At 46.5% G+C, this 15,736-nt stretch overlaps 1 protein-coding gene across 1 annotated transcript in view; it reads left to right on the forward strand.

Annotated features, from left to right (window-relative positions):
• Nucleotides 1-15,736, forward strand: part of MTIF3 (mitochondrial translational initiation factor 3) — a 116,338-nt gene that overhangs the window by 488 nt on the left and 100,114 nt on the right. Inside the window, exon 2 of the mRNA XM_069639057.1 lies at nucleotides 43-238. The gene's annotated coding sequence lies outside the window, so the exon portion shown is untranslated. The remainder of the gene's footprint in view (nucleotides 1-42; nucleotides 239-15,736) is intronic.

Raw genomic sequence — 15,736 nt, forward strand, 5'->3', positions numbered from 1 at the left:
CTTTCTCTCTGAATATACTGTGTTTATCTATTACTTCAACAGAAGCAGCAGCTCGGGGCTCCGCTGCTTTAGTCTGCGACAGCTTGGAACAGGGGCGGGTGCTCAGGCTCACGGGGGTGGTGCTCAGGTTTAATGCAGCCAATCAGCAATGAGAAGGTGCGTCTCCGGACACAGCCGAAGACCGGGGGATACCGGAAAGGGATGGGGTATCAAATATAACACCGGCCACTCAAGAAAGGTAAGTGTCTTATTTTTTTAAACCATTAGCACCAGGGTGCTATAGGGAAGGGGGCGCTGGCTGCCCATGCACCTCGGAATGCTGCCTTATACCATACAGAATAGCCACCTGCAGGGTGCTAATGATGTGATTTTGAAAACCTGTTTAAATTGATTAATTGCTGTATGCAAGAGTTTCTTTTGAACTGCTTATGTTTAATGTCACAATTAACAGTAAGTAACGGGGGGTTTTAAGACCCTGCATTGCTATTGTTGTCTTGCACGTCCAGGCACATTTTTTTAATCAATGCATTTGTTTCTAACTTTAGCCTCTGGTTGAACTCCCCTTATCAATCTGATGCAAATGTTGTTAACCTGATCTCACCACGTGATATTCAATTCGACGCATTTTTGTTTGGGCGCTATGTCCAGTAACATTGCCCTTTCTCTGATTGAATCTTGCCCTATAGCCTGATGTGAACTTGCTATTCATCTTGTCTCTCCATAAGACCCATACTTGGTTAGGCCCTTGCATTGTTGGACCCTATCCAACTAAGACGAGGTTGCAGTCACTGAAAAATTACAAACTTTTCAGCAATCCGAGTTTACTGCCTTAACACCACTGTTCATATACTGACTATTTTTGGAAAGTGCTGCAAGGAAACAACTGCCTATGCTGCAAACGTGACTGTTGATACATCAAGGACAGATAGAAGACAACGACAAGTGACTCTGACCTGCTCAACTTAAAGCAGTCATATTGCCGTTATGTTTTATTACAAAATATTTTCATTTTTGCTAAATAAACTTGATTGCATACGATTGAACGGCATCTTTTCTTTCAAATAAGTAATGTCTCAGGATATCTTGTCATTGTTCCTGTGCTATACAGATAACCTAGAAGATGCTGCCCCACCAATTGTGGCAAAAGGACATTCAGCAGCATTGGCCCATTGGATAGGTCAATTAAAAAAACTGTCTTCAGAGGGGCGTGCTGTTGTGCAGCTGAGAAATGGTTGCCTGACTGTGAAGCTCCGTCCTGGGCCACATCCTGAACACATATTGATCTTCATTGGTGCCGCCTTTCCTAACCGGAACAAGAAATATACGTATCTAAGGTCTTGGAGCAGACACTGTCCCACTTTGGGCTACCCTTGAAGTAAAAGGGCAGGGAAACTTGCATCCCAAGAAACACTGGCTGAAATGGAAAGCGCTGGCCGCCGGCGACATCCGAGAAGTGAGGCACCCTGTCGGGGCAGAGAGCGAGGCTCCTGAGGCTGCAACGGGGGAGGAGCCAACTACAGTACATTGCGCCGAAAATCGAGAGACTTCCTCTCCCTGCATCCCCACAACGCAGAGCCGATGCCAGCTGTTCTGTGGGAGATCGGCAGCGTGGAGCGGTCCTAATATTCATTGGTGACCTGTGCACCGTAGTTCCCCCGTGGGGAAACCGGACCGCATACAAGGAGCAGGGTCCGCTTTGCCCACATCGAGGACTGCTGCGCAAGAGGCAGACTGCCCAGATCCAGCTGAGAGACTGGGTAGAGCAAAGAACCACCACAGGATGCAGAGTTTGATGTCTTTATTGCTTCCCATCCAGACCAATGGGGCATGAGCTGTGATCAGTTCAAACCGCCGCCCTGTTATGCAGTATCTCAAACTTAATATGGTCCACCTCATTTCTCCCTAAAATGCCACCACACTGCAGTCCACCTTCTGGTCTCTTGGTCTGCCACGTTCTACTCTTCTGACCTCACGCAAACAACCCAGACTTTCCTGGACATTCCAACTCGTCCACAGGGTTGTTTCTTCCACGGGGAAAGAGCTTCCTGCTGATGAACAATATAGGCTTCTCAACCTCTCCTGTGCCTGCGGTAATTCAGAACGATTTTTAGTACAGGGGGGTGGTCCTGACCTCAAACATTTAAACTACAATGGTTTGCTGTAGAAACAATTATAACACATCTCCATATTAAGTAAAATACATCTTCATAAGTATGCATCATAGGAGGGAAACATACAAATCCACATTCTGGAAGAACTGGAAAACCAGTTATTGAGACCTTTATTTATTTAGGTCACATATTACAGCATGGATAATTAAATTTTGCTAGCTGAAAGACTTACATATAGACAATAAGCAGTAAACATAGTCACCTGCTTGCTGAGTTTTGTAAAGCAAGGACACAAATGTTTAACACAAAAGCCACAAAATGCTGCCTGTTATACTTAAAGTCGTACAGAAATCAAAAGTGACTTTTTATAGGCACTCTGCCAACATTTCAAAATCAAACACATTCGTAAGATAAGTATAGTGTGTTATCTCCACAATACTATATTGTTACTCTGTTGTGTTGCCTGTGTGTTGTGTTACAAAATATGACTTCATATTTATCCACACTTTTACAACCAGTACTTCGTACAATGCAATGTTTTACTTCAAGAAACCTAAAAATAGGGTCTGCTAAGAGGCGACGTCAACACTGAAGGTGGTAAGGATGATGTAGGTCATTGGTCTCTATGATGTAGGTTCAAGACACAATGACGTGGGACGTTTCGGCTGTGAAAGGGTGGCAGCCTTCTTATGGGGCCAGGAAAAGCAGGTCTCCCTATGATTAAAATACAATATATAAGCTATTGTTGGATGTTCCAGAACATGGACCATGTATGCTAATGTTAAAAATGCCCGTGAGAGGCTACAAGCTGGGGAAAGCCCTCCGTACCCAAGCACTGACCTTGCGTTCGGAGGTTTTTAGGTGTATGAGCTGATAGTAGCAGTGCTCATGGTAAAAGGATGGTTGCCCGCTGGCTGAGGGACGCTGGGTAATCACTGAGGAGCGACCTGAAAAAGACATATGTGGTGGATTAAGACACAGTTGGCTGGGGAGCCTATTAGTTGCTGACATGATGTAAAAGTAACAAAAAGAGGGGGGTACCTGAAAGATCTAGGCGGTCAGAAGATCGAAGCTGCTGAGCGGGGTAGGGAGGAGAGACAAAAAACCAAAAAAGGGAAATGAAGAGACCGCAACAGCCTGTCATTGAATGGTCCGGGCTGTGAGGTGGAGCCCAGAATGGGAGGCTGGTGCCCTATGTGGGGTGGAACTCACCTAAAGGCATGGATCTGTTGGCGTGCAGCGAATTCGCACAGAAGCGGTGCTCACGTTCAGAGGAGAAGGAGCTGTGCGAGCAATATGAAGTGCGCATGCGGGTGGAGTGCCCGTCTGTCCCTCGTGCATGCACATGGGTGCAGCAGTCTGGTCTCCAGGGAGACAACGACGCAAAAGGACGCGTCGTTTTGAATTCGACAGCTGGTGTTGTGAACACACCTGGGCTCAGTGAGCAGGCCGGCTAGGTGAGTTGGATGTCGGTGCTCATGTATGTGAAGGAAAGAGATAACTGTAAACGGAAGGACATAGTATAAAATATGTACATTGTGGAATGAAGCTGAGGAGCAGTCGAAGGCTGGGTGCTGCGTTGCACTAAGTGAAGCACCGGCTGGTCGGGGTGATCAGTGTAAACAGTTGGAGAGGGCTGTAGGGGGTCGGAATGTCCCTGAAAAGAAGAGATAGAAGGAATACCAGCGAGTGAGGAGCATAGTAGCTGGGAGGGCGGGCAAGTGGAGAATGTGCCCTCGGTGGGCCTGAGGGCATGTACTAGGAGCCCTGGGTGGCAAAGGGAGGAACGCACCTGCAGACAGGCTTGGTGATACAGTGTTGTGGCCGCAGGGTGGCCGGCTACAGGGGGAGAGTGCAGCTGGTTACAGATAATTCAGAACGAGACAAATGAAGGAAGCCTTTGTTTGCAAGATGAATTTGTTAAAATCGGACCTAATTAGAACAGGAAGAGGGGTTTGGCCTTGATCTACCTGCGCCCAAAAAGAAAACGCTAATAAATTCATTTGCTGTGCTAAGTGCACCAGAAATGTCAGCAGCAATAATTTCTATGATTGCAATGAAGTTTGCAAGATCATCTCATTCTTGAATTGTTGATAATGAAGATCGCCTATGCTTTTCTTTCTTTATTGCCACCAATACAGAATGTCAACATTTTAAACATTTAAACCAACATATTTTTCTGTTTTGGGTAGCAAAAAGAAAACACTTCCAGTTTAAAGGTTTAACTCCAGTCCAAGAAGCTCCAAACTGCCTAAAACTGCAAATCCCATCAGCCTCTCCCTTCCTGGTAGTCCTGGGGCTGTACTCTTTCCACCTATACGGTGCCAGCTTCCTGTATAAGAGGCACCAACCCTGGGCTCTTTCCTCTTTCTTTGACTGCATCACAATCCAATGTCAACTTATAACGATCCAAGTTCCTGAGCTCCACAGGGAGATAACTCTGATCTCTTGACTTGCGGCCCTTATGGTGCAACGGGACAACTTGTTTCAAAATGGCACGCCGCCGCTGACTTATTCAAGCAGGCTTCTGTTCATCTCCTAGGAGAGAAATAAATACATCATGAGGGTGGGAATGCGGATCCTCGTCACAAAGTAGAAGACACCTGTAAAACACAATACTGCAATATTCCTCTTGATCTCATTCAGCTGGGTGGGATATAATGCTCGCCTCCTTGTCTTTATAGAATCAAGACTGACCAGCAGAAAGCACTGGCAATCTTCATTCTATGGCAAGACAGAGGCGAGCATTATGCTTGTTCAAAGCTTGCCACCACCTTATTAGTCATGTCTGACACTGGTTTAAAATAGAACGTTTTAAACGTGGATTCTGAGAACCAATCGGCTGCTTTCATTATATCTTGCAAAGACACTCCTGCTGAAAACACTCTAGAAGCCATCGCGTCCCTCACAGAATGTGCGCCAAATAAGGTTAAATCTATGCCTGCCAGTGGCGACTATAGCCCACCTGGCTATAGTCGCTGTGGCTATCGCATGATAGGGCTTCCTACGCGCAATCAGCAGCTGGGTGACCCCTGGCGGCCTAATAAGCAATGTCGCTGCTTCATGGTCCTTGATGCATCGCGCTACACAGTTTCTTGTTGTCTGGAAAGTATGGGTAAGAAATTACTATAGTATCGGTTTTAGCCCTCTGCACAATGGTAAATGCTACCCCCTCCGGGAAGAATATTTTCCTGTCTATCTCTAGGGCTTTCACATCTAAAACCCTTCGACATGCTGTCAAACAAAGCAACATTGCCACTTTGCCCGAGAGCTGCGACCGAGAGAGGCACCCGTTTTCTGGCCATTCCATAAAAAATTGCAGGACTTGGCGGGCGTCCCATAGGCTTGCGTACTTGGGTTCCGGTGGCCTTCTTAATTTGATCCCTGTCAGCAACCTGTGAACTGCTGGATGCTCTCCCACCGGATTACCCTCTACCTTGTCATGACCTGCGGACAAAGCAGATCTATACACTCCTAAAGTTCTATATGCGCAACCTTCTTGGAAACTGGCTGCTAGAAAATTAAGTATGTGCACTACAGGTGCTGAAACGGGATCCAATTGCTGGTCTGCGCACCATCGCGCCCAAGAATCCCATGCTGAACTAGAGCTCCTAATGGCGGAAAGCGCCCAGGAGTCCCTGATACAGTCCGCAGCGAGCTGCGACATGCCCGGCAGTTCCCATATCTTCCTGAAATTCTGCAAGCTATCAAGGCGCGCGGTGCCCGCCTCCACTAGCGGGTGAGCCTTGTCGGTCGGGCTGAGGAGGAGGTCCGGGTGATGCGGGACTATCCACGGAAAATCCGAGGAAAGTTCCATCGCTACTGGAAACCAGGGCTGGGACTTCCAGAATGGGACCACTAACACTAACTCTGCCTGCTCGCTGCGAGCGTTTACTAGAACCCTCTTGATCATAATGAATGGCGAGAACGCGTAATGCACTGCTCCCGCCCAAGACTGGAGGAATGCATCTGTGCCCGCTTCTCCCGGGTCTATCCTCCAGCTGAAATACCTGCGCGTCTGCGTTCAGTCTGGATGCAAATAGATCTGTATATAGGGGTCCCCACACTTCTTGCAAGCTCTGAAATACCTGGGGAAGTAGCTTCCAACCGCTGGAATCTGCTAGATACCGCGAGTTCCAGTCTGCAACGTCGTTCTGTGCTCCTGGAAGATACTCCGCTGCTACCGCTATTTGATGTTGAAGGCAATAGTGGCAGAAATCCTTTGCTAGCTCTGCCAGCATCCTCTACTTGGTACCGCTGAGCTTGTTGATATAGCGTACCGCTGAGATGTTGTCCATCTTCAACAACATGCAGCATTTGGCTCTGCCTTTGGCAAAGGCTTGCACTGCAAAGGAGCCTGCCAGTAATTCGAGACAGTTTATGTGGAGCCGTAATTCGTCCTCGGACCATTTTCCCCCTGTCTCTGCTTGCTTGCATCTGGCACCCAATCCTGTCCTGCTCGCGTCGGACTCTATTATCAAGTCCGGAACGTCGCCGAAGATGGCTCGGCTGTTCCAGGCTTCCATATTCTGCAGCCACCAGTGCAGTTCTGTTGTTGCTTCATTGTCTAGTGTTACTTGCTGGTGGGATCCCAGCCCCCCTTACAGGTGCTTGATTTTGAGTCGCTGCAGCGCCCTGTAATGGAGCGGGCCTGTAAAATGGCCTGGATGGAAGCTGCTAGCAGCCCCATTATCCTGGCTAGATTCCGAAGAGAAGTGACTTTCTTTGCTAGAACCGCTCTGAGCTCCTTCTTGATCACTCTCACCTTGTGACTCGGGAGCTCTAGAATCGCCCTTACGGTGTCTATCGTAAATCCCAGAAATTCAACCCTCTGGACCGGCTGCAACTGTGACTTGTCTAGATTCACCAGAAATCCCAGTGAGGATAGGAGGGAGAAAACCCAACGCACGTCGTTGGCTAGGGAGGCTCTGTCTGCTCCTAGTACCAGGATATCGTCTAGGTATATTATGATCAGAATCCCTCTCTCCCTTATGGCTGCGGCCACTGGTCGCATCAGCTTGGTCAAGGCGCTGAGGCGAGACCGAATGGTAGGCACTTGAAGCGCCACACTTCCCTGTTCCAGCAGAAACGCAGAAATCTGCGATGCACTTCCGCGATCGGTATTGTCAGATATGCGTCTTTGAGGTCCAGGCGCGCTAGCTACTCCCCCGTGCGCAGAAAGTCTCTGAGAAGATGGATCCCCCCATATTCAAATGGTTGTACTTCAGCCATTCGTTCAGGCTTTTTAGATTGATGACGGGTCTGACCTTCTCTTTCCTGTGCACAAGAAACATGTTGCTGATAAAACCTGGTTCTACTTCCGTCTTGCGCTCTATTGCGTTCTTCTGCTGTAGGTAGCTTCACTAACTCCCTCTGGAGCAGCGCCGCTACTAGCATCGGCATGTGAATTGGCTGCGGTTCCCGCCCTTGAATGGGGTCGCCTAGGAAATCGATGCGAAGCCCAGCTACTGCGTGTCGCACCCATGCATCGCTGGATAAAGTATACCATGCGCTCAAAAAACTGGAGGGTCCTGCCCCCCCACATGCATGTCGGATGTACTCACCGATAGAGGCTCCTCTCTGCCTGTGACCTCTCGGGAATCTTGCCCTGGAAGGGAAGAAGGCATCTTGCTGCCTCCCTTCCCATTACTGTGATCGATGACCTTGGGGTCTGCGATCAAAGGCAAGGCAAAAACATGCCCTGGGAAGACCCTCCGTATTGAACTTTGTGCTTTCTCGAGGACGGAGTAGGTTCCTACGAACTGGGCCATTTCCTTGGTTAATGCCTCGCCGAAAAGCAGTCCCTTGGCTCGTTGGCCTGCTTCATATGACTAGAGGTCACTCAATTTAGAGTCGATTTTTAAGAGTACGCCTCTCCTCCTCTCTGATGAGAGGGCACAGTTGGCATTCCCCAACAAGCAAACTGCGCGCTGCGCCCATTTGGCTAAGGCGGTGGGGTCTATCGGGGTCCCGGTATCTTTGGCCTTCTCTGCCAGGTCCATGATCTTTGCTAATGGACCAGCCAGGTCGAGAACCTTGTCCTGGCATCCTCTCCATGCCCTGTCCATGCCCTTCTGGATGTCCCTGGAGAACTTTGTCACAAAGGTGACCATTTTCGGGTCAAGGTCGGGGGTCTCCGACAACTTAACGGGGAGCTCTGGACGGGGGCATTCTGCTCTCATGCACGAGCGTACTTCTTTTTCCAGGGGCTTTCTTATGTGCTGCAGCATGTAGAGCGCCACCCTGGGTGAAGGCACCCATTCTGCAGACTTCGGATGCCCGATGGCTTCTGGGTTAAACATGTCGTTCATATCCTCCTCCTCATCGAGGGTCGGTGTGTCTGGTGCAGGGTGCCCCGGGAGGTCCTCCTCCTCCCCTCCCTCATTGTCAGGCGAGTAGCCCTCATCCATGTCCCCTGAATTATTCACCCCTGGGGCAGAGGGTCTGGACTGGCGATCTGCTGTCTACGCCAGGAAGGCCTTCTTAAGTCTTGCGACTAGGTCCTCTGCCTTTTGGGGTCCAGGTCGACCTTCCTTTCCTTGCTCGGGGGGGTCAAAGAGTCTCTGCTCTTCCGAGCTGTATGCCCCTGCTCAATCCCTTCTTGGCAGTGTCCAGCTGAAGGGCCTTCACCTGGACTAAGCACCCGCTACTTCCTGGAGGATCTTTGGTCTTTCTCTAGCATCCATGCTTCCAGCATGTCCAGTCTGTGCTCAATTGGCTGGACGCCCTGTGCGACTGCTTGGGACAGCGAATCTCCCAACACCTTTTTGAAACTGAGCGAAAGCTCGGTCTCTTGCTGGGAGGGTTCCCCCCCCCACTCTTTCTCGTTATACTCCAGAGTTGTGGAGTGATCCTCTCCATATTGAACAATTTCCCTTGTGTTAGCAAAGCTATCTGTCTTGTGTCGGCTGACTGGCTCACAGTATGTAGTAGCTGTATTCACTAGCTGGAGGCCTTCCACAGACACGAGGTTCAGCTGCTGTTTGTGATATTGTAAGCTCTCTGCTTAAGCAGCTGACCAAGCAGTCTCTGCGTTCGTGACTCCTTCGTTACGTATGATTTTTTTTTTTCTGGGCACACACTTCCTGCAACACGTCTTGCATCTCTACTCTCTCTAGAGAAAGCAGCGCAAATTGACTGAAGGGCCCGGGGGATGACAGGAAGTTTAGTAAAACCTCTGCTCCCCCGGGTCCTAAAGCGCGCCTCTCGAGCGAGTGACATGCTGTGGAGCAGGGCTGGCTGTCTCACGCCAGTGATTGCGCTCGCGGCTCCGGCCCCGTCTCCACGCCTGACTGAAACGGAGTTACAAGTGTGCGGCCGCGGCAAAGCCGCGGTCGCACACAAACACAGATAATTCGAAGCGGCGTTCGCCGCACTCAGTAGTATGGAAAACTCCTGGAGTATGTGCGCGCAGCGTTAATATAAGTATTATATCTTAAACGCGCGCGCTGCATCAATATATGAAACTACTCAGTACTGAATGACCTGAATGAAAATAAGAGAGAATCACTTAACTGACATATGGCAGCAAAAAGAAAGGAAAGGACCCAGGGTTGGGGACTCTTATACAGGAAGCTGGCACCGGATAGGTGGAAAGAGTACAGCCCCAGGACTACCAGGAAAGGAGAGGCAAATGGGATTTGCACTTTTAGGCAGTTTGGAGCCTCTTGGGCTGGAGTTAAACCTTTAAACTGGAAGTGTTTTCTTTTTGCTACCCCAAACAGAAAAATATGTTGGTTTAAATGTTTAAAATTTTGAAATGCTGTATTGGTGACAATAAAGAAAGAAAAGCATAATGCTTGCCTCCGTCTTGCCATAGAATTAACAAGAGAAACAGATAATTTTCAAAACACTCCAACAGATTTAATTGTTAAGAAAGAAAAACAGGCGACACCAGTTTTGACCAATGGGCGTCTTCAGGGATGATGGCACATTACATGTGCACACATAAATCGCACAGATATGCTGCATGTCACATGTGACCAAACAAAACCTACAAAGCAATTAACATATGGCACAGAGCAGATAGACAAATAACCACAAAAACAAAAAGGGAATAAAAGAAACACAAAATAAGCATCAATTAGACCTTGTAACATCAAATGCAATCGCAAGCTAAAGTTCATTACAAATGCCTTCTCATCCCACCATATGTGAATTGTAAATGGCAACACCCAGAACAGCAACACCGGAAATCGGAACCCTGATCTAAATCAACAGAGAAACCAGTCACCTGAATAATCGTGCAGAAAAGGTTCAAACAATAACACAGAAGATACACATCAAACCTCTGTGAATAGACACGTAACACTTCCAGTTAGACACCATACGCTTAAAAATAATTTCATAGTTCATAAGGGAAAGTGTGGGGTTACTGCAGCCCTACAGGACATATATTGATCAAGCCATGAGAATCAAAAGAAACAAACATCTTTAAGATGTAATGTGTCTTACCATTAAAGCTATGTTCAGAGAATATCAATGGCTACATTATTAGATTAACGTTTTCTCTTCTTAATTATCAACAAGAGATTTTTGCTGTGGTTGGATGACTTTGAATTGATTTTTCTGGTGCACTTAGCACTTTACACAGCATATTAATTTATTGGGGTTTTCTTTTTGAGTGCAGTTAGATCAAGGCCAAACCCCTCTTGGTGTAATTTTCTATGTGTGGCACTTGGACCTGGGTCTCCATTTGGTCTCATTCCCTGTGGCTCTTATCAAATATTGGCTGTAACTATCTAGCTTAAACCCAGGTAGGTCCATATTACTTTTCAAGGCATAAATTAGTTTTTAAAAATTGATTAGCAGAGTTTGTTAATTAAAATCTTCTTGATTAGCAAACCAACCCATTTGTTTTGCAGTGTTGTACGAATATTTGTAATATCACCAGAAGGTATTTGTACCCAAGACATAAAATCAGTATTAATGCAGTATTTTTGAGTACCACTGAAGTAATACATTAGTAAGATGAACTATGCCTTCCAAATTCCTATACATTCCGCTGGACCTGAAGATCGAGTAACTTGCACTTGACCTATGTCAACGAATGGCAAACAATGTAAATGCCCTTTCTGTGAAATGGCACTTGTCACCACAAACTCACATTGTTTGGCACACTGGTGCCACCGAGAGGTCAGTCATTCACAGTGAAACATTTATTTGACATGTATTGCGAACAGAATGTTTTAAACATCCCCTGCAAATGGTACTCGCCCTTTATAAAATCTACTCGACTATGCAAGTGGGCGAGTAGATTTTGCAAACCCTGTATGAGTGTCTGTGAAATGTTACCTGCATGAATGGACACAAATAAATATGATAAAAAGGCTTTGATTTTGGTCAGTTCTCTCCCGTGGGTTTTAATATATAATGCAATCATAATCAGAGCAAAGCGAAATCTGGAGGCTACCCATAGTGTATGGTATTGCTTTAGATCTGTAGATGTACAGACAGGATGGAACTATTGATCACTTCTTTGTGTAAACCTGTAGTTAGCATTGTGCATTCATTATGCAAGAGGAAAGAAGGTAACAGTCTAAGCAGAGTGGAAGGTGTAGCAGACAGAGAACTGGGAAACGAATGTGGAATATTGTAGTTTGCTGCCATCTCACTCTCGGTAGCTGCAATAAAGCAACAAGGTGATACGATAGAATGGCAAGGAGTATGCGATCAGCTCATGGGTTGACAACCAGTTGCACCGATGTATGCAACCAGCAAGTAACAGAACTGGTTTTGCCATCAAAGCATTTGGCTGTGTGATCATGTACATTTTCAAAAGTGTCAGCTCGTCAATGTGATGCATCTTCCCCAACAAAATTAAATCTAGTTGACACTATGAGATTAAGGTACACTAACCTAATGCTTACTGTAAAGCATGCAGACTATGCAGTATTTTTTACAATAGCAATACTATAATTATGCATTATATAACAACTTACATTTTTAGGAATGGAATTTCAGGACTGTCTTTAAAAAAAAAAGGTTAACACATACTGGTCTTTGCCTGGCAGAATATAGTTAGTTTAATAAAAGTAACATCCAGATTACTTCTGGTTTGCAATTATTTGAAAAAGAAATGCAGTCTTGTCTAGCACTCCCACACAGGCGTTTGGCACGTAGAGTGGAGGAGAGGAGTACTGCTGTACTCTCTCCATTAGTCCCTTTGAACTTGCAGTGAACAGAGAAAAGACGGTGGACGGACCACTGCGGGCGAGCGAGGAATACAGGGTGAACTGTGTTTTCATTGAACAGGGTAACTTAAATAGCTAGTTTTGCTACGCAAGTGTCAACTTTATTAGCAAACCTATAGATTGACGTAGAAAATTGCTATGCGACACTGCTTATTTTATGCCTGGCCCTTGTTGCCTAATTAGAACAGGGCGTTGGCAGATAGCATTCTTTAGGTGGTGGAAGGCTTCTTGGGCCGCGAAGTCCCATCAGATGATGCTAGGGTGTGTGAGAAACCTGAGGGTATTTTCCCTCGTAAATCCCTTGGATCCTCTGTGCAGGTGGCCGGGGAAAGGCCATTGATATTGGATCCTTACCCTGGGGGTGGAGAAGCAAGGGAGGATCACCTGGGTGGCGGGTCCTTTGGTGCTGGGGGTGGGGAGTCCTTTGGAGAGACACAGTATTCCCCTTTCCCTACTGACAAACAACCCAACCCTTCCTGGGCTGTCATAAGCCAGTTCCCCTTGTTTTCCCATGGATGACAATTGACAGTGACTGGGACGAAGGAGAGGCAACTAAGAGCAATGAAGACTAAACTATTTTACCACTCTGGTAAAGCAGGAGAAGCAGCAGGGAATTTTAATTGGAAACCACGCTGAAACGCTGAAGTCTGCAGAGAGAGGCGGCCTATGGAAGTGTACCGTGGGAGCTAGGGGTCTGTGTAGCAGACTGAACATTGTGAAGGGAGCCATGTGGAGAGGCTGTCCCTTTTCCTTGTGGTCGAGATGCTTGTTCCCCTGTGTCAGAAGGGCACCACAGGAGCTCCTGAGGGGCAGGAGTTGGACCCCTGACATGAAGAACAGAAGGCTGTATGAGCCACGCTGCTGGGAAGCCTGTGAACGTGGCCAGTGAGTTTCTAGCATTAAGAAACCCAGTGCACGAACTTTTGAAATTGTTTGTTCAAGGCATATTTTGTATTGGAGTGGTTGCATGTTTGAGGAAACACATTCTCGAAAGTCTCTGAATGGTGGACATTTCATTTGAAGTAAATTAAAGAAATATTACACAGCGGGTTGAACGGAAAGTGTGTTTTGAGCACAACCCGTGTCTATTGAACATCGAACTAAATGAAAACCTACAACACGGTTGAATGGAAAGTGTGATCTGAGCGTAACCGAGACCTACTGAATACCAAACTGAATGAAAACGGAATGCCGAACTGAGTTAAAACATTAGAAAAGAGCAGAGCAAAACCATCAGATGAATTCTAAATGAAACTTGAAATCCAAGTGACGCCAGTGAATGCTGTATTCTAAAATGAATGACGTGAAAACTGCGTATAACAGAAAATTACATTTAAAGCAGAATTAAATAAGACTCTGAAGTTTATTCCAACACAGCTACAATTTGTACATGAAAAACCAACCATAAAAAGAGGGCAGAAGAGTGACAAAGAACTTGAAAGAGACAAAGGATATTTTTGTGCTGCTGAAATTCTCTTGGCGAAGGGAACCCTGAGACTTGAACCCTTTATTGACTTGAGACTGAAGTCTCGAGTTATTTTTGTGCTTGCAACTGTGTTACTTGGAACTTGGGGAAGGGAACCCCGAGTACTGGTTAAAACTGCATTATTCTGAATCCAAGAGAAGTCATTTTGAGACTTTTTCCGGAAATGTTTAATACTTTGGGAAGGGAGCTGAAAGGAAGCTGCGAGCTGTAAGAGGCTCAGAACTTTGCTCCCTCCACATTGTATATATTAATTGTGAGGGCAAGTATAGGTTTTTGGACATAGCCAGATTCTTCAGTTGAACTCTTTGACTCAAACTTTCCTTTGTGTTATGTAGGTAGGGAAATCCCACCTTACCATAGGGCAAGTTAGGCCTTTTCCCATCCTGACATTTAAGTTAATAAAAGTGTTTGTTTTGAATCTGTTGTCTGTGTCTTGCTTCATGATTCCTTCACAAGTGGCTCTTGAAAAGTTTGTTTGGTAAGGGTCCGGCTTTCTCTGATACATTTACAATTAATCACCAATAGTTGCCCACAAGGCTGAGAAAGACAGACCTCTTTTGTGACTGGTCTTGGTGCTTTTTGTATGGCCTCTACTTTGACTCATTGTGGTAGCACTTGGCCATTTCCGACTTCGAACCAGAGGTACTTTATAAATGATTGGGCCAGGTGACATTTGGCCGAGTTGGCGTTGAGATGGGCTTTCCGCAGTTGATCATATACTCCAGTTAAGTGCTTCAAATGACCATCCCAAATTATGCAATACACAATGTCAGGATCTGTTTCAGCAAATGTCCGACATGAGGCTAGAACTTGGTCCGTTAATCTAGGTAGCAGCCGCTCCGTGAAGGCCAAATGGCAACACTGTGAACTGAAAAGGGCCCTCTGGAGTTGAGAAGGCAGTCTTTGGTTTTGCTTCTTCGTCCAGGGACACCTGCCAGTAGCCCATAGACAGGTCCAGAGTGAGGGTGAATTTCGCCTTCCCTATTGTCTCCACCATTTCATCTATCGAGGCCATCGGATAGGCATTGGGCCTCGGTATTTTGTTGAGACATCTTAATTCAATACAGAATCTCCACGTATTGTCGGGCTTAAGAAACAACGATTTTGGGGTAAGACGATTTATTGTAGGAGCTCTTCTTTACACAAAGGTCTATCATCTTTTTTGGTACTTTAATGATTTGTTGTCTTGCCTCCGGTAGGGTTTGAGACATTTAACCCTCCCTGGGGGCATCTGGATTTTGTGGATGCCTCCCTTCACAAGTCCAGGCTTCCTTCAAAAAACATTTGGGTCTTTCCCTATCAATCAGACAAGCTCTTGGTGGCTGGTTGTGGAGAGGCCAGCGGGCAGGTTGACCCCATAAACCTTGATTGGTAGAGGAGTATTCAAGTTCCTGGGTAGGAATGTAATCCAGTTTCTGACATATACAACTGATCATTTTAAAAAAGAGCGCTGTGGTAGTAAATGCTTGGTATGAGGAGGATTGCACCAGGGCAAAGAAAGACATGCTTCTGTGTGCACGATCTGGCGCAATCCCTGATAAGAGCAAGTTCTGACATCTTAGAGCAGAATATAAAGCCCTATTAAACAAGAAAAAAGTGAGTATGTAAAATCATGTTGGGAAGCACTGCACATGGCTTTAGTAGAGGGAGACACCACTCGCTTTTGTAAGTTGGTTACATCAAGAGATTTGGATGGATTGTAGGAGTTGCTGTTTTCCCTCCATGCCTTCAGTTCACATGACATAACGGAGAGGGGTTTATTCAATCAGCTTGTTGTACCTTGTATGTGAGATGAGATACAACTTCAGTGATGACATATGGCCCATTCCACTGTGACATATCCCTATATGTTGTCACTTTCCCCCAAGGGGGAGTCCCTTTTTATGTGGCCAGGGAGGTGAGGCCACTACCCGATAGTCCCCCTGGGGGTAGTGCGCAGTGGAAGG

This window comes from Ambystoma mexicanum, chromosome 7q (genome assembly GCF_040938575.1).
Source record: "Ambystoma mexicanum isolate Mex_15411 chromosome 7q, UKY_AmexF1_1, whole genome shotgun sequence".
In the NCBI taxonomy this organism is placed as follows: domain Eukaryota; kingdom Metazoa; phylum Chordata; class Amphibia; order Caudata; family Ambystomatidae; genus Ambystoma; species Ambystoma mexicanum.